Source organism: Castor canadensis, chromosome 6 (assembly GCF_047511655.1).
Source record: "Castor canadensis chromosome 6, mCasCan1.hap1v2, whole genome shotgun sequence".
NCBI lineage: Eukaryota > Metazoa > Chordata > Mammalia > Rodentia > Castoridae > Castor > Castor canadensis.
Window position 1 is genome coordinate 47,726,796 of NC_133391.1, and position 18,616 is coordinate 47,745,411.

Genomic DNA, 18,616 nt, shown 5'->3' on the forward strand with positions numbered 1-18,616 from the left:
CACCAGATCCTGCTCCCCAGAGGCAGCTTCTTTGCTGTTTTTTTTTTCATTTTTCTTTTATTATTCATATGTGCATACAAGGCTTGGTTCATTTCTCCCCCCTGCCCCCACCCCCTCCCTTACCACCCACTCCACCCCCTCCCGCTCCCCCCCCTCAATACCCAGCAGAAACTATTTTGCCCTTATCTCTAATTTTGTTGTAGAGAGAGTATAAGCAATAATAGGAAGGAACAAGGGGTTTTGCTGGTTGAGATAAGGATAGCTATATAGGGCATTGACTCACATTGATTTCCTGTGCATGGGTGTTACCTTCTAGGTTAATTCTTTTTGATCTAAACTTTTCTCTAGTTCCTGGTCCCCTTTTCCTATTGGCCTCAGTTGCTTTAAGGTATCTGCTTTAGTTTCTCTGCATTAAGGGCAACAAATGCTAGCTAGTTTTTAAGGTGTCTTACCTATCCTCACCCCTCCCTTGTGTGCTAAAGCTTTTATCATGTGCTCATAGTCCAATCCCCTTGTTGTGTTTGCCCTTGATCTAATGTCCACATATGAGGGAGAACATACGATTTTTGGTCTTTTGGGCCAGGCTAACCTCACTCAGAATGATGTTCTCCAATTCCATCCATTTACCAGCGAATGATAACATTTTGTTCTTCATGGCTGCATAAAATTCCATTGTGTATAGATACCACATTTTCTTAATCCATTCGTCAGTGGTGGGGCATCTTGGCTGTTTCCATAACTTGGCTATTGTGAATAGTGCCGCAATAAACATGGATGTGCAGGTGCCTCTGGAGTAACAGTCTTTTGGGTATATCCCCAAGAGTGGTATTGCTGGATCAAATGGTAGATCGATATCCAGCTTTTTAAGTAGCCTCCAAATTTTTTTCCAGAGTGGTTGTACCAGTCTACATTCCCACCAACAGTGTAAGAGGGTTCCTTTTTCCCCGCATCATCGCCAACACCTGTTGTTGGTGGTGTTGCTGATGATGGCTATTCTAACAGGGGTGAGGTGGAATCTTAGTGTGGTTTTAATTTGCATTTCCTTTATTGCTAGAGATGGTGAGCATTTTTTCATGTGTTTTCTGCCCATTTGAATTTCTTCTTTTGAGAAAGTTCTGTTTAGTTCACATGCCCATTTCTTTATTGGTTCATTAGTTTTGGGAGAATTTAGTTTTTTAAGTTCCCTGTATATTCTGGTTATCAGTCCTTTGTCTGATGTATAATTGGCAAATATTTTCTCCCACTCTGTGGGTGTTCTCTTCAGTTTAGAGACCATTTCTTTTGATGAACAGAAGCTTTTTAGTTTTATGAGGTCCCATTTATCTATGCTATCTCTTAGTTGCTGTGCTGCTGGGGTTTCATTGAGAAAGTTCTTACCTATACCTACTAACTCCAGAGTATTTCCTACTCTTTCTTGTATCAACTTAAGAGTTTGGGGTCTGATATTAAGATCCTTGATCCATTTTGAGTTAATCTTAGTATAGGGTGATATACATGGATCTAGTTTCAGTTTTTTGCAGACTGCTAACCAGTTTTCCCAGCAGTTTTTGTTGAAGAGGCTGCTATTTCTCCATCGTATATTTTTAGCTCCTTTGTCAAAGATAAGTTGCTCATAGTTGTGTGGCTTCATATCTGGATCCTCTATTCTGTTCCACTGGTCTTCATGTCTGTTTTTGTGCCAGTACCATGCTGTTCTTATTGTTATTGCTTTGTAATATAGTTTGAAGTCAGGTATTGTGATACCTCCTGCATTGTTCTTTTGACTGAGTATTGCCTTGGCTATTCGTGGCCTCTTGTGTTTCCATATAAATTTAACAGTAGATTTTTCAATCTCTTTAATGAATGTCATTGGAATTTTGATGGGAATTGCATTAAACATGTAGATTACTTTTGGGAGTATCGACATTTTTACTCTGTTGATTCTACCAATCCATGAGCATGGGAGATCTCTCCACTTTCTATAGTCTTCCTCAATCTCTTTCTTCAGAAGTGTATAGTTTTCCTTGTAGAGGTCTTTCACATCTTTTGTTAGGTTTACACCTAGGTATTTGATTATGTTTGAGGCTATTGTAAATGGAATTGTTTTCATACATTCTTTTTCCGTTTGCTCATTGTTAGAGTATAGAAATGCTAATGATTTTTCTATGTTGATTTTATATCCTGCTACCTTGCTATAGCTATTGATGATGTCTAGAAGCTTCTGAGTAGAGTTTTTTGGGTCTTTAAGGTATAGGATCATGTCGTCTGCAAATAGGGATATTTTGACAGTTTCTTTAGCTATTTGTATTCCTTTTATTCCTTCTTCTTGCCTAATTGCTCTGGCTAGGAATTCCAGTACTATGTTGAATAGGAGTGGAGATAGTGGGCATCCTTGTCTGGTTCCTGATTTTAGAGGGAATGGTTTTAATTTTTCTCCGTTAAGTATAATGCTGGCTGTAGGTTTGTCATATATAGCTTTTATAATGTTGAGGAACTTTCCTTCTATTCCTAGTTTTCTTAGAGCTTTTATCATGAAATGATGTTGGATCTTATCAAAGGCTTTTTCTGCATCTATTGAGATGATCAAGTGGTTTTTGTCTTTGCTTCTGTTAATGTGGTTTATTACATTTATTGATTTTCGTATGTTGAACCACCCCTGCATCCCTGGGATGAAGCCTACCTGGTCGTGGTGAATAATCTTTTTGATGTGTTGCTGAATTCGATTTGCCATTATTTTGTTGAGGATTTTTGCATCAATGTTCATTAAGGAGATTGGCCTATAGTTCTCCTTTTTGGAGGTGTCTTTGCCTGGTTTTGGGATAAGTGTAATACTGGCTTCATAAAATGTGTTTGGCAGTTTTCGTTCCCTTTCTATTTCATGGAACAGTTTAAGGAGGGTTGGTATCAGTTCTTCTTTAAAGGTCTGATAGAATTCAGCAGAGAATCCATCAGGTCCTGGACTTTTCTTTTTGGGGAGACTCTTGATTGCTGCTTCAATTTCATTTTGTGTTATAGGTCTATTCAGGTGATTAATGTCCTCTCGGTTCAGTGTTGGATGGTCATATGTATCTAGAAATCTGTCCATTTCTTTAAGATTTTCAAATTTATTTGAATATAGTTTCTCAAAGTAGTCTCTGATGATTTCCTGGACTTCCATGGTGTTTGTTGTTATTTCCCCTTTTGCATTCCTAATTCTACTAATTTGGGTTTTTTCTCTCCTCATTTTAGTCAGGTTTGCCAGGGGTCTATCGATCTTGTTTATTTTTTCAAAGAACCAACTTTTTGTTTCATTAATTCTTTGTATGGTTTTTTTGGTTTCTATTTCGTTGATTTCAGCTCTTATTTTTATTATTTCTCTCCTTCTATTTGTTTTGGGATTTGCTTGTTCTTGTTTTTCTAGGAGTTTGAGATGTATCATTAGGTCATTGATTTGGGATCTTTCAATCTTTTTAATATATGCACTCATGGCTATAAACTTTCCTCTCAAGACTGCCTTAGCTGTGTCCCATAGGTTCCAGTAGGTTGTGTTTTCATTTTCATTGACTTCTAGGAACTTTTTAATTTCCTCTTTTATTGCATCAATGATCCATTCTTCATTAAGTAATGAGTTATTTAGTTTCCAGCTGTTTGCATGTTTTTTGTCTTTACTTTTGTTGTTGAGTTCTACTTCTACTGCATTATGATCAGATAGTAAGCACGGTATAATTTCTATTTTCTTATATTTGCTGAGGCTTGCTTTGTGCCCTAGGATATGATCTATTTTGGAGAAGGTTCCATGGGCTGCTGAGAAGAATGTATATTGTGTAGAGGTTGGAGGAAATGTTCTGTAGACATCTACTAGGTCCACTTGATCTATTGCATATTTTAGATCTTGGATTTCTTTATTGAGTTTTTGTTTGGATGACCTATCTATTGATGATAATGGGGTGTTAAAGTCTCCCACAACCACTGTGTTGGTGTTTATATATGCTTTTAGGTCTTTCAGGGTATGTTTGATGAAATTGGGTGTGTTGACATTGGGTGCGTACAGATTGATGATTATTATTTCCTTTTGGTCTATTTCCCATTTTATTAGTATGGAATGTCCTTCTTTATCTCGTTTGATCAATGTAGGTTTGAAGTCTACTTTGTCAGAGATAAGTATTGCTACTCCTGCTTGTTTTCGGGGGCCATTGGCTTGGTAAATCTTCTTCCAGCCTTTCATCCTAAGCATATGCTTATTTCTGTCGGTGAGATGAGTCTCCTGTAAGCAACAAATTGTTGGATCTTCTTTTTTAATCCATTTTGTCAAACGGTGTCTTTTGATGGGTGAATTAAGTCCATTAACATTTGAAGGTTTGATTGTGTGTGCCTAACTTGATGTTACTCTCTACTGTCTTGCTTTTTCTTATCCTGTGGTTTGGTGCTGCCTGCCCTTTCATGGTTAAGTTGGGTGTCACTTTCTGTGTGCAGGATCCCTTGCAGAATCTTTTGTAATGGTGGCTTTGTGGTCACATATTGTTTTAGTTTCTGCTTATCATGGAAGACTTTTATTGCTCCATCTATTTTGAATGATAGCTTTGCTGGGTAGAGTATCCTGGGGTTGAAGTTATTTTCATTCAGTGCCCGGAAGATCTCACCCCACGCTCTTCTTGCTTTTAATGTTTCTGTTGAGAAGTCTGCTGTGATTTTGATGGGTTTACCTTCGTACGTTACTTGTTTTTAATCTCTTACAGCCTTCAATATTCTTTCCTTAGTTTCTGAACTTGTTGTTTTAATGATGATATGTCGTGGAGTAGTTCTATTTTGATCTGGTCTGTTTGGTGTCCTGGAGGCCTCTTGCATTTGTATGGGAATATCTTTCTCTAGATTTGGGAAATTTTCCGTTATTATTTTGTTGAATATATTACGCATTCCCTTCGCTTGCACCTCTTCTCCTTCTTCGATGCCCATGATTCTCAAGTTTGGTCTTTTGATGGAGTCAGAGAGTTCTTGCATTTTCTTTTCACAGGTCTTGAGTTGTTTAATTAATAGTTCTTCAGTTTTTCCTTTAATTACCATTTCATCTTCAAGTTCTGAGATTCTGTCTTCTGTTTGTTCTATTCTGCTGGATTGGCCTTCTGTTTTGTTTTGCAGTTCTGTTTCGTTCTTTTTTCTAAGGTTTTCCATATCCTGGCTGTTTTCTTCTTTATTGTTGTCTATTTTTGTCCTGAGTTCATTTATCCATTTATTCATTGTGTTCTCTCTTTCACTTTGGTGTTTATACAGTGCTTCTATGGTTTCCTTTATTTCTTCTTTTGCTTTTTCAAATTCTCTATTTTTATTGTCTTGGAATTTCTTGAGTGTCTCTTGTACATTTTGGTTGACCCTATCCAGTATCATCTCTATAAAATTCTCATTGAGTACTTGTAGCATGTCTTCTTTTAAATTATTCTTGTGGGCTTCATTGGGTCCTTTGGCATAGTTTATCTTCATTTTGTTGGAGTCTGGATCTGAGTTTCTGTTCTCTTCATTCCCCTCTGGTTCCTGTACTAATTTTTTGCTGTGGGGAAACTGGTTTCCTTGTTTTTTCTGTCTTCCTGTCATTGTCCTTGGTGTTGTTACTGTCCCTGTACTGTGTGTAATTAAGTATTTTCTAGCTTGTAATAATAACAATGGTAATATTGAGAATGGAAGAGTGAGCTGAGATGGAAAGCAAGAAGTTAAAGAAAAGGGGAAAAGAAATATACAGACAAGAGGGAGAAAGCAGAACAAGGAATCAGACAAGAGAGTTTCAAAGGTATAAACAGGGAGTGTTAGTGTACTAATCGACAGTAAGCTGAACAGACAATAGAGAGACAGAGAGAGGATTGAAAATCAAAGATAAAAAAAATAAAAAATAAGTATATGAAAGTAATATCTATATATAAAAATGAATTAAAATAAAATGGAAAATAGAAAATTAAAAAAAAAAAAACCAAAAAACTTCCAAGTTTATATGCAATGCAATTTCAGTCTTAATAATTTGGATGTCCGTCTCAATCTCCAGTCCTGGAGTTGGTGCCTCAGATATTGTTCTGTAGTTGTCTCATCAAAGGGGACACATAAAGTAGAACAAAACTACACTCACACACACACAGAAGAAAAAAAAAAAAATCCCCACCAAGTGTCCCCAGTTCAAATGCAATACAGTTTCAGTAAGTTTTTTGGCTTGCAGGTGTAATTCGGTTGTTCTCTCATCAAAGGTAGGGAGAAAAAGAAAAAAAAGCGTCTGGAGGCAGTTCTGAGAGTGGTATCTGCAACTGTGGCTTGCCTGCCTGCTGCTCTCAGCCTGTAGCTGGCGGCATTATTTATGCAGATCTCTGGGGTGAGCTAGCACTCACCTGGTCCCACAGGCTTTGTTTGCTCAGAGTTCTCCTGTGCGGGAGCCTCTGCTACAGGCTTTCCCCTTCCCAAGCACTGGGAAAGGTGACACTGCCCCGCGTTGTCAGGCCTGTGTGTTTATTTACAGTTCACGTGGGAAGTGGGTCTTCCCTCCTCTCACAAGCATCCCCGCTCCTGGTTGCTGGCGCGCCCCGCTCCCGCCAGAGCCTCTCCGGCCCGCCGGGCTCATTTATTTACAGTCCCGGGAAGGATTCCCTTCCCCCAATCTTCAGCGCTCAGGGCGTCCCACCCTCTTTCCAGCGTGTCTTAACTGTTCTTATTGCTTAGTACTCAGTTTCTCTTTTTTTCCCGGGTAGAGGTCAGTCTGTCCAGGGGGCTATGCTGCTCTGGCCCAGGCTTGTCTGTGGGGCTACCGTGGTACCGTGAAGCTCACCTGGTCCGCGTCTTCCCAAGCCGTATGGGCGCCGGCCACTGGCGGCTCCGGGGGCCCTCCTCGTTTCTCCGTTTAACGTGAATTGGAGATTCTCTGCGCTGGCTGGAGATGTGGAGGAGTCAAAGTTATGCCTTTTCTCGGTGATTATGCCTGCAAAGTGTGTCTCCAGTGTCTCTCCAAGATTTCACTATAGGAGGGTCACTTTCTGCTTCCTACCTCTAGCCGCCATCTTGGAATTCTCTCAGCATCATTGTTGATAAAAGCTTTTCTTTGAAGATCAGGACCAAGAAGATGTTTACTTTTACCACTTTTATTCAACATAGAAATTCTAGAAATAAAAATTGGACAAGAAAAAGAAGTAAAAGATTTACAAATAATACAGTTGCATGAAGTATTTCTATCATATTCTCCCCCCTTCACCCTTTACTTTCACTCTGTGATCTTATTTGTAGAAAACCTTAAATAATCCACAAAAATCTGCTGTTTTTTTTAAATCAGTTAAATAGTGAGATATAAAAATCAACACATGAAAATGAGTTACATTTCTACACACTAACAATGAGCAATCTCTAGAGGAAATTACCAAAAAAACTCATTTAAAATAGTATCAACAAGATACTGTTTAAGCAATTAACATAGCCAAGGAGGGTAAAGACTTGCACAACTAAAACTACATAATGTTGTCAAAAGAAAGAAGACATAAATAAATGGAAACTCTTCCCATGTTCATGGATTGGAATATGTAATATTGTTAAGATGCTAATATTGCCCAAAGTGGTTTGCAGATTCGATGCAATCTCTATCTAAATCTCAATAGTGTATGTTGCAGATGCAGAAGCACACATCTAAAATTCATATGTAATATCAAGGGAACCTGAACAGCATAAACAATCTTGCAATGGAACAAAATTGGAGGACTGATACATTCTGGTTTCATACCTAAATACAAAGATACACTGATAAAAAGTGCCATGCTGACATAAGATAGACATTTCGCTAATGGAGTACAATAGACATCCCTAAATAAGCCCTTAGATATGGTCAAATGATTTTCAGCAAGGATCTTGAGAGCATTGGATGAGGGGAAAAAACAATGTTTTTAACAAGTGGTGCCAGGAGCACACAAGGGAGGTGTGAGGATAGGTAAGACACCTAAAAAATTAGCTAGCATTTGTTGCCCTCAACGCAGAGAAACTAAAGCAGATACCTTAAAAGCAACTGAGGCCAATAGGAGAAGGGGACCAGGAACTAGAGAAAAGGTTAGACCAAAAGAATTAACCTAGAAGGTAACACACACGCACAGGAAATCAATGTGAGTCAATGCCCTGTATAGCTAACCTTATCTCAACCAGCAAAAACCCTTGTTCCTTCCTATTATGACTTATACTCTTTCTTCAACAAAATTAGAGATAAGGGCAAAATAGTTTCTGCCAGGTATCGAGGGGGTGGGGGGGAGGGGGAGGGGGTGGAGTGGATGGTAAGGGAGAGGGTGGTGGCAGGGGGAAGAAATGACTCAAGCATTGTATGCACATATGAATAATAAAACAATAAAAATTAAAAAAACAAAAAACAAAAAAAAAGTGGTGCTAGGAAACTGGATGCCCAAACACAAGAGAATGACGTTGGACCCTTACCTAACTCATTTACAAAAATTAACTGAAAATGTATCAAAGATGAAACTATATCTCTCCTAGAAGAAAAATAGGCTAAATCTTTACAACACTGTATTTGGCAGTGATTTCTTGGATATGACACCAATGGCACAGGCAACAAAAGAATAGATAGACAAATAAGGCTTCATAAAATTAAATAATTTTATGCATCAAAAAGAGATGATCAGGCCCAGGCATGGTAGTGTACACCTGTAATCCCAGCTACTTGGGAGGTGGAGACAGGAAGATGAGGGTTGGAGGCCAGCTCAGGTTGCAAGTTAGCAAGACCCTATCTCAAAAACAAGCTGGGTGTGGTGGTGCATACCTGTTCCTCCAGATACTCAGGATGCATAGGTAGGAGATCACATCTTGAGGCCAGTGAGGGCAAAGTTAGCAGAAGACCCTATCTGAAAGACAAACTTTAAAAAAGTCAAAGGAACTGGGGATGTGGCTCAAGTTGTAGAGCACATGCTTAGCTGGCTCAAGGTCCTGAGTTCCATACCCAGTACTACAAAAAGAAGAAATGATACTATTAGTAGAGTAAAACTGTAACCCATGGAATGGGATAAAGTATTTGTGAACCATATATCTGATAAGGATTAACATTCAGAATATGAAAGACTCCTAAACTTCAACAACATAAAACCTGTTTAAAAATTGGCAATAGCTGGGTGCCAGAATTCATGTCTGTAATCCTAACTACTCAGAGGCAGCGATCAGGAGGACTGTGGTTCAAGCCCAAGCAAATAATTCGGGAGGCCCTATCCCGAAAAACCTATCACAAAGAAAGGGCTGGTGGAGTGGCTAAAGGTGGAGGCACTGAGTTCAAACTCCAGCACCACACACAAAACAATTGGCAATGGACTCAAATATACATTTTTCCAAAGAAAACACAAATAGACAATAGACAGATGAAAAGATGCTCAGAATCATGTGTCCTTAGGAAGATGGAAATGAGTATTGAAATGAGATGCCACCTCACAGCTACGGGGATGACTGCTATTAAAAAAAATCTCAAAATAACCAGTGTTGGTAAGAATGTCAAGAGGTTGGGACCCTTTGCGCAATCTTTATGGGAATGGAAGTGGTAAAGTTATAGTGCGTGGCAACTCCTCAAGAAATTAATAATACAATTAGTAGATGATTCAGCCAATCTACTCCGGAGAATATATCCCAAAGATTTGAAAGTAAGGTCTTAAAAATATCTACATACCCATATTCACAATAGCAAAAAAGCAAGAGCAGTCCAAGTATTCCCTGATGCACAAATGGATAATCAAAATGTGGTACATGCATAAAATGGGATATTAGCCTAAAAAGGAAGGAAATTCTGAGGAATCCTACAATGTAGATGAAACTTGATGACATTAAGCTAAGTGGAATTAAGGTAGTCTCAAAAAGACCAAAAAGTCTGATTCCACTTATATGAGGGGCTTAGCATAGTCAAAATCACACAGACACAAAGGAGAATGCTGGATGCCCTGAATTGCAGACAGGTGGATGAGGACATTCTGTTTAATAAGTATAGCATTTCAGTTTTATAAGATGGGAAGAATTATGGAGATGGATTTGTTAGTAATGGTTGCACACATTGTAAGTATTTATATTACTGGAATACACTTTAAAATGTTAATTCTAAAAAATTAATAGTATGCTAGAAAATATCCTGTTTGAAATAGCCCTCAAACTGGCCAAGTTTTAAGGATGATAGGAATGGGAATTTTGTTTTTATTCATTTTTTTGTGTTTTTATTTTTTGAAACAGGGTCTCACTATGTAGCACAGGTTGGCCTTAAACTCATGAACCTTCTGACTCAGCCTCCTAAGTACTGGGATTACAGGTGTGAACCAGCATGCCTGGCAAGAGGGGGAATTTATATAAATATTTTATATTGTATATGTACATGAGCTTTATTGAAATATAACCCATATACTGTAAATTCATGCATTCAGCATACAGTTCCATGATCTGTTTACAGATCTGTGCATCTGTCAGCACAGTCAATTTTAGCATATTTTTGATACCTTGAAGAAACCCCGAATCCTTTAGCTATCACCCCCTCATATCCCTTCATCATCTCCAGCCCTAAAGAACATTGATCTACTTTCTGTGTTTATACATTTGCCCTTTCCCTAAATTTTATGTGAGTGGAAATATACAGTATATTTTGTGACTGGCTTCTTTTGTTTAGCCAAATATTTCCAAGATTTATTATTACTGTGGTATGTACCAGTACTTTGCTCCTATTTAACATTGAATAATACCCGTCATTCGGAATATCTCCTGATGTTTATACATTGATCCAGTACTTTGCTCCTATTTAACATTGAATAATACCCGTCATTCGGAATATCTCCTGATGTTTATACATTGATCAGTTGGTGGACATTTGGGTCATTTCTGTCATTATGAATTATAGTGGTATAAAAATCCATGTATAAGTTTTGTGTGGATATGTGTTTTCATTTCTCTTGGATACATAGGAAAGAAAATGCTGGGTCATGTGGAAATGCATTTGAGAAACTGCCAAAGTGACTCCCAAAGTTGTCACATCATTTTATATTCTCACTGACAGAATATGAGGGTTTCTCTGATTTTTTTCGAGATAGTTTCTCACTATGTACCCTAGATGGCCTTGAACTTGAGATTCTCCTGCTTCTGCCTCTCATGTGCTGCGATTATAGACTTGTATCACCATACCTGACAGACTTCTGATTTCTTAATATCCTTGTCAAAACTTGTTCTTTTTTCCCCTCTGACCACCTTTTTATTTTAGCAGTCCTAGGGGATGTGAGGTGGTACCTCATCGTGGTTTTGATTTGCATTCCTTGATGACTAATTATGGTGAGTGAGCATCTTTGATTGCTTATTGTTTGTTATGTTTTTGAAGAAATGTTTGATTAGATGCCTTGCCCTCTCCTGAGTTATTTGCCTTTTAATTAATAGTGGAGTTGTAAGGTTTTAAAAACATATCCACGTATAAGTTCCTTATGAGATATATAGCTTTCTCATATTTTCTTCGATTCTGTAAGCTGTCATTTCCTTTTCTTGATAATGTCCTTTGAAGCATAGAATTTTTAAATTTTGATGGATTGTAATTTATCTACTTCCTCTGCTCATCATTTTTTGTCTTCTGAGTCTTCATTGCCAAATGTGAAGTTGTATAGATATATATCTATGTTTTCTCCTAAGAGTTTTATCGTTTTGGCTCTTACAGTTACCTTGTACATTCTGCTTGAGTTCATTTTTGCATGTGATGTTAGGTATAGTCCAACTTCACCTTTTTGCATGTGGCTATCCATTTGCCCCAGATCGTTTGTTGAAAGGACTATTTTTCCCCTTGAATACCATTTTCCTTTTTGAATATTAGTTGTCCATAGACAATATGGACTTAATTTTTTACTCTTAATTCTATTTGATCTATATGTCTATACATTTGCTAGTACCACAATGACTTCATTTCTGTTGCTTTGTAGTAAGTCTTATAAATGGGAAATGTGAGCCTTCCCACTGTTCTTTTTCAAGATTCTTTGATCTATTCTGGGTCCCTTGCAACTTCCTATGAATTTTGGAACCAGGTTGTCAGCTTCCCATAAATTAATCAGCTGAGATTCTACTAGGAATTGCATCAATGGTTTAGGTCAATTTAGGAAGTATCACTGCTTTAACTGCATAGAGTTTTATTCTCCACGAGCATGCATTCTTTTCTGTTTTATTAAGATCTTTAATTTTTTAAAGTAATATTTTAGTCTTTAGAGAATACTTTTTGGGCTTCTCTTGTGAAATTTGTTCCTAAATATCTATTGTGGGATTGCTTTCTTTATTTTTTTAATATTGATCTGGTGTAGTGACTGATAGGATTATTTGTATGATGTGTCTATACCCCCACTAACAGTCCCCTGAACACACATGCGCGTGCACACGGACTGAAGCCTCAGGTTGCTCCTCAGGGGCACATCCTTAGGCTTGCCTGCAGTCACCTTGGAATAACAATGATTTTGTCAAGGCTCTCTATTTGGTTACCTGACTACATCCCTTTGTGAAGCTCCACTCGCTCTACTGGTGCTGGCTGGTTGGTCTAAAATGTTGTGGCATATGTTGCTACATGAGAAACCAAGTAAGGCTATTCTGAAGGAAAATTTCTTTCTTTTTCTAAAATAAATTTTTATTAGGATATATTCATTACACAGGGGGGATTCACAGTATCAATTCCAATTAGACTTATATTGTACATTGTTTGCATCACCCCCATTGTTTCCCGCCCCCCAACCTCCTCCCCGCCTCACTTAAAGCAATTGCAAAAGGTTTCTTTGTTCTATTTCGTATAGGTATATGAAGTCCATCAACCATATACCCTCACCTTAATTTCCTTCACTCTCTCCCTCCCTCAGCACCCCCATATCTGTACCTATTTTACAGTCCTATCTTCCATTATTCATATTTAAGTTGATGTTCAAAGGGATTTCTCAATATATTCTCACTAGGGGATACTTTACTTTGGTCCATTCAATCCCTTCCATTACTCTTTAAGGAGAATTTCTTGTGATCAGTGTTTGAGGTTTATTCAGAGTCTAGGAGGGCTCTTCCAGATAGCTCTTTCCTCTTTTTTCTCTAACACCTAGAGGGTTTCCAGTTTAGCCTGTGCCTCCAGTTCTCTTTTACCAAAATCTCTACTGTTTTTGAGAATACCCTTCAGTTTCAACTTCACACACTGTTGCAAGCAAAGTTAGTTTCCTTATGGAGTGATTTTAAGCTCTATGTCTTATGGTGTGCTTTTTGACCAAGGCAAAATAATCAATCCGTAGCTTTGGTTCTGGTGGAGTGACAACAGTGCATTTCCCCCTGAGGGACAATCAACTCTAGGAACTGAGTACTCAGTAGAGGAAGATGTCCTTGGCTTGTCTCTCTTGGCATAGAACCTCTGCTCTATGAGCAGAGTCAGGAGCAATTGAGACCCTAATGTTCCAAGTAGCACTGGGCCTAAGGAAGAGCCTTTCTCCTGTAAGTGGGAGCTGGGTGGAAAAAGAAAATGGAGCTCTCACCTGCTTGTTATATTTGTGAGGAACCTTGTCTCAGCAACAATTAACAGGGGCAGCCAGAGAAAGGCTGATGGCCTCCCCCTCCCAGGAATATAGTTGGGGTCAGAACCTTGTGCTATTGCCTCTAACTGTTGGGGTAGATCTTCTATAATACTGAACCAGATATGGGGAGAGTGGGTATGTGTTTTGGTACAAATGATGCAGACTCAAAGATTTGCAGAGTTTTAGTAGATTTTCTTGAATGAGCACTTTCTCATTTGCTCTGTTTCCTTAGAACTATTTCTAGAGACTTTAAGTATTTAATTTTTACCCATTTTGATGATAGTCCACTGAGTTTCTCATGTTAGCATACCAGAAGTAGAACCAGGAAGGCAAAATTTTGTCCCATTATAGATCAGCAGTGTTTCAGCTGAGTTCTTTAAGTATCTTTGATTGCTAGTAGAAGGCCTAAAATATATTTACAATAATAATAATTATAAGTGTTCTTAGGTTAGTGCCTCAGAAGCAATGCTTAATATAGGAATTCTTGTGTAGGTGATTTATCAAGGAACACCTCTTAGAAGAAAGCTCTAAAGGGTTTGTGACACTGGGGACATAAGTTGCCAGGCATCTTTTTAGGGAGGTAGGGTGAGTGTAGAACAGCCTGCAACTATGTCAGCAAGCTCTGGCTTGGTAAACAGACTCAGAGTGGAGTTCAATAGTAACTGCTATAAGAATCTGAATTCACCTAATAATAAAAGAGCTGGTTTTGTTAGCCAATTTCTACCTGTTTAGGAACTTTACTGTTATTATCCCTAATACTGATAGCAACATCATAAGTTAGATCTTATCCTTCACTTATATGAAGAGATTAAGATGCTAACTTACCTGGCCCAGGTATTCCAGCTTAGCACTAGAGCTTGGTCTCAGATGCAGCCTGTCTAACTTCAAGTCCTGCCTCTGCCTATTACTACACAAAGCATTTTAGAAAGAGGTAAAATAGAGAGACATGAGAAGAGAATAAAGGAAGGGTAATAGAAAAGAGAAGAAAATAGTGAGCAAAAAAACAGAGGCGGCATGGGAGTGCCAAGGCAGGACCACCAGTTATCCCTGGGGCCATTCAGTGGTATTAATGTCCATGGCTTTGCCCTGTCTTCTGTAGTCAGCCTTGTCACAGCTCAACAATCCTGCGATCAATATCATTCAAGGAGTGAGAATTTTGGAAGCATTGCAGCTGGGTCCATTTCCGCCTAGGGAAAATGCTTCAAGTATTTGATTTATGAAGTTGTAAAGACTGTTTTCTCAAAGGAAGAACTCTGCATGGTAAATACTCCCCTTCAAGCCAAGTGGCGGTGGAGAGAATTCAAGTGGTGCTACACACCCTGAGCCCCACTGTGGTTCAAGTGCTAAACGTTTAAGGTGCTGTGCAAACATGGATTCAAAATGTGCCCTGCAGTGGTTTTTTTTTAGAAGGAATTATATTTTGTGAGTCTTTTTTTTAAATAAGTGACAATGTGATATACTTACTAAGAAAGAGAATTCACAGACTGAGCCATCCAGGTTAAGTGTAATAAGCATTTTCTTTTTTCTTCCATTGATGATGTTTTGGGAAGTAGAGCCTAGGGACCATTTCAAAACCTTTGGTGCTTATGTGGGTTAGGTTAAAGGGAAATTGCCATTTAGTAAGAACAAACTCCACTGAAGTGAGAAATTAGATACCTAACTGACTTGGAATTGATCAGTGAACATGTAGTTTGAGGTAGAAATCACTCTCTCACTTTATCTTGCTCATTCAAAATACTTACCAAATAAGTGACTCTTAAAATAGTATTCAAGCACTGACTCCAAATAGTGTGCCATTTGAATACCATAGAAGCATTTGAAAGTGGTGGTTTTAACTATAAAATAGTAACTCTAGGTTATTCAGAAGTAGAAGTTACGATATCAGATCCAGAAAAATCAATGCTATCGGACCAGTTAATAACTCAGCAACAAAATCACAAAGACCCCTTTGGCCTGTGAAAATGGTGAGACCTATAGCGAAGACATTTGGGAAAAATTTAGACCTATTATACTCAAATGGAATGCTCTCTAAAGTTTCCTCTAACATCTGCTTTCTCAATGCCAACAAAGAATGGTAATACAATTAAACCATATTTTTATTTTATTATTATTTTTTTAAAGGGACAAAAATACCAATTTGGTTTATTGGATAAAAAGTGGTAAAATGGACATAAAGCCAAAAGTTAGAACAAGACATTTTCATATCCTTCCCTACTTGAAACCACACTACCCATCATCGGGGGTTAAGGTGTTAGGGAGCCAAAGCCTCCAAAACTCTTATTCTTCACCTGCCCTTGAACAAGGCCGCAGTAAGAAAACCCAGGAGAGGATGCCAGAGGCAATCTCAGTCCTGTCTACCCCTCCACCCCTAAAAGTCTCTGGGTTACAAGGAAACAGGGAACAAATAAGGGGCCAGAAGAACTGGGGAAAGGCCTCTAGGGCCCACACCCATAATCATCCCTGTCCCCATCCCATCCTGAGGTACCATCATCAAGTTGTGGTAGAGAAAGGAAAAGGGATTAGATGGTTCTAGAACCATATATGGTCTTCAAGTCCTTCCCCTGAATTAGTAACAGCCCAGAACTGGTGAAACCACATCTTTCCCTCCCACACAACCAAGAGGTGAAAAGAAATTCCTTGGAACATAGCATCCTGAGCTGTTCTTAAATTTCCACATCACTTTCCTTGTCATTGTCATGGTCTCCATCATAAAGTTCATTGGGTGCCTCTGGCCTGCTGTAGTTCTCCTCAGGACCCCTCTCCTCTGCATCCACCTCATTAGTCCTGTCATAGGTCAGGAGGTCTGCAGGCACATCGTGGATCTGGACTCTAGGTGCATGGTTCAGCATCTTTAGGTTTTCAAAGATTGTCTGGTGGATCTGATCCAGATAATGGCGTGAGTTCTGATTCCCGATGCGGGTGCTGACATCTGGATGGAGGGTAAAGTCCGGGGCAAAGTAGTCGAAGTACTCACTATAGGGAAGCTCTTCACTGATGGCCTCTTCTACCAGAAGTGATGTCTCATATGTCCAGCAGCGGGCAACATTTCGGACAGTATAGCCACCACCACCTAGCTCTTGACATATTCAACGCATTCCCCATGCCCTCGTATGCTAAGATTGAAACAGCCCAATCGATCACAGCCCAGAGAGTCAGCTCCACACTGGAGCACAATGCATGTGGGCCGGTAGAAGTCCACCACCTGGTTGATGACCGACTGGAAAAGGTGCTTGTAACTCTGGTCATCAATGCGATCCCGTAAGGGCACATTGAGACAGTAGTAGCGGCCACTCTCTGCTCCAACTTCATACATGTTACCTGTCCCTGGGAAGAAGTAATTTCCGTATTTGTGAAAGGACACAGTCACAACCCGGTCAGTGAAGTAGAAGGCTTTCTGAACCCCGTCACCATGGTGGATGTCGATGTCAATGTAGAGCACCCGAGGGTGGTACTTGGGGAGCTCCAGGATGCCAATTACAATGTCGTCGACATAGCAGAAGCCAGAAGCCTCAAACTTCTTAGCATGGTGAAGACCACCAGCCCAGTTAATGGCAATCTCACAGATCTTGTTCAGTTGGGTTGCTCCTTGCAGAGATGCACCTGTGTAATGGGATCAGAACTCAAAGAGCCGGGGAAACACTGGGCAGTCATCGCCCACATCGAAGGCATTAAGGCTGTTGGTGAAGCCTTGCATATTGGTGGGGCTGACTCTCTGCAGGAAGTCAATGTAGTCCTCAGAGTGGAAGCGGCACATGTCATGCTGGGAGGCCTGGTATGGCTTGAAGACGATCATCTTCTTACAGAGACCATAAGGCAGGACCAAGCTATGGGTCAATGCAAGGCGATGGGGCTTCATAGGGTGCCCAGCTCCGTGGTGGAAGTTGCGCACGTCGGGGTCGTAAAAATAGGCCACAGTTTTTGCCATGGTGCGGGCGGGACCAGGTCTTGCTGCCCGCCCGCCGCCCGCCCGCCGCCAGCCCCACCCCCGCTAGTGCATCTGAGCCATATTTTTAATCCCTTGGGTTTCACATTGTTTACATTTGTCATGTCATAAGTTTTTGTTTTAGCAAATGGCCCTTAGATTTTTGTTTAAGATTCCTTAGAACAATTTCTGGGAGACCTTATAATTAAATTCTCCTTAGGAAATGATTGTCTGTATCAGAAATCAGAGCTGGTTGAAGCAAAGTTTGTGAAGCGACAGTGCCAGGGCTTGGTACCTGCTGCTTGATGGCACAGTGTTTATTCCTTACAAAACCGGATTAGTCTGTAGTTTACTGGCATTTATTTGTTATTATTTTGACTTTATGTTGCAACTAAGACAATCTAATCTATACTTTGCATATACCAATTTTTAAATATTTTATGAGTTTTCTCTAAGATGTATTTCATTTGCCGTGAATTTTATCTTCCCCTTCAATGCCCTCACGATTCTAGACAAAGTCAACTCTCAAAGGAAGGGATCAGGCTCTCTCTATGCTTTCAACCTCATTTCTCCTAACCCTTGGGACTCTGCCCCAGTTACATCAATTCAAGAAGTGTCCATGTCTGGAAATAGTTTAATATTTGCTAAAATCATCAAATAGCCACAAAAGTTACTAAACAGCTTCTAGGTACTACACAGAGTATGGCTTATATTCCATATTATAGCATACCCACCCCCCCCTACACACCCTAGGCAGCCTTGCCATAGAAGACAGAGATGTAAAAATGACATTATGAATGTGAATAATTCAAATTTATTTTCTTCTTGATAGTAGTTTGCTCTCATATATGAAATATAATAAATATATAATACTTCTTTCCAAGGTCTACTGGCATTAATGAATAAATATATAATTTTTAGCTTAAAAGAAATAAGTAGAGTTATATCCTATTTTAAGCAAACTATTCATATAAAAATCAGAAGCCTAGAATTATAAAACAGAATAATTAAGAGTGGTTATTTAGCCAGTGCAAAGATAATTCATAGCATTATTTTAAATTGAGGACTCATTTAAATATCATTAATAATTAGGTTTTAAATTTTAATTTGTGTATTAGCTTTAAAGGTATACCTGTTACCATTATAGCTGCATAGATTTATCTATCTGAGCTATTTTATGGGAAATACATCTGTTTTGATAGAGTGC

At 39.1% G+C, this 18,616-nt stretch overlaps 1 pseudogene; it reads right to left on the reverse strand.

Annotated features, from left to right (window-relative positions):
• Positions 1–16,066: 16,066 nt before the first annotated feature.
• On the reverse strand, positions 16,067–17,424 carry LOC109677668 (histone deacetylase 3 pseudogene; annotated as a pseudogene).
• Between the last annotated feature and the right edge of the window lie 1,192 nt (positions 17,425–18,616).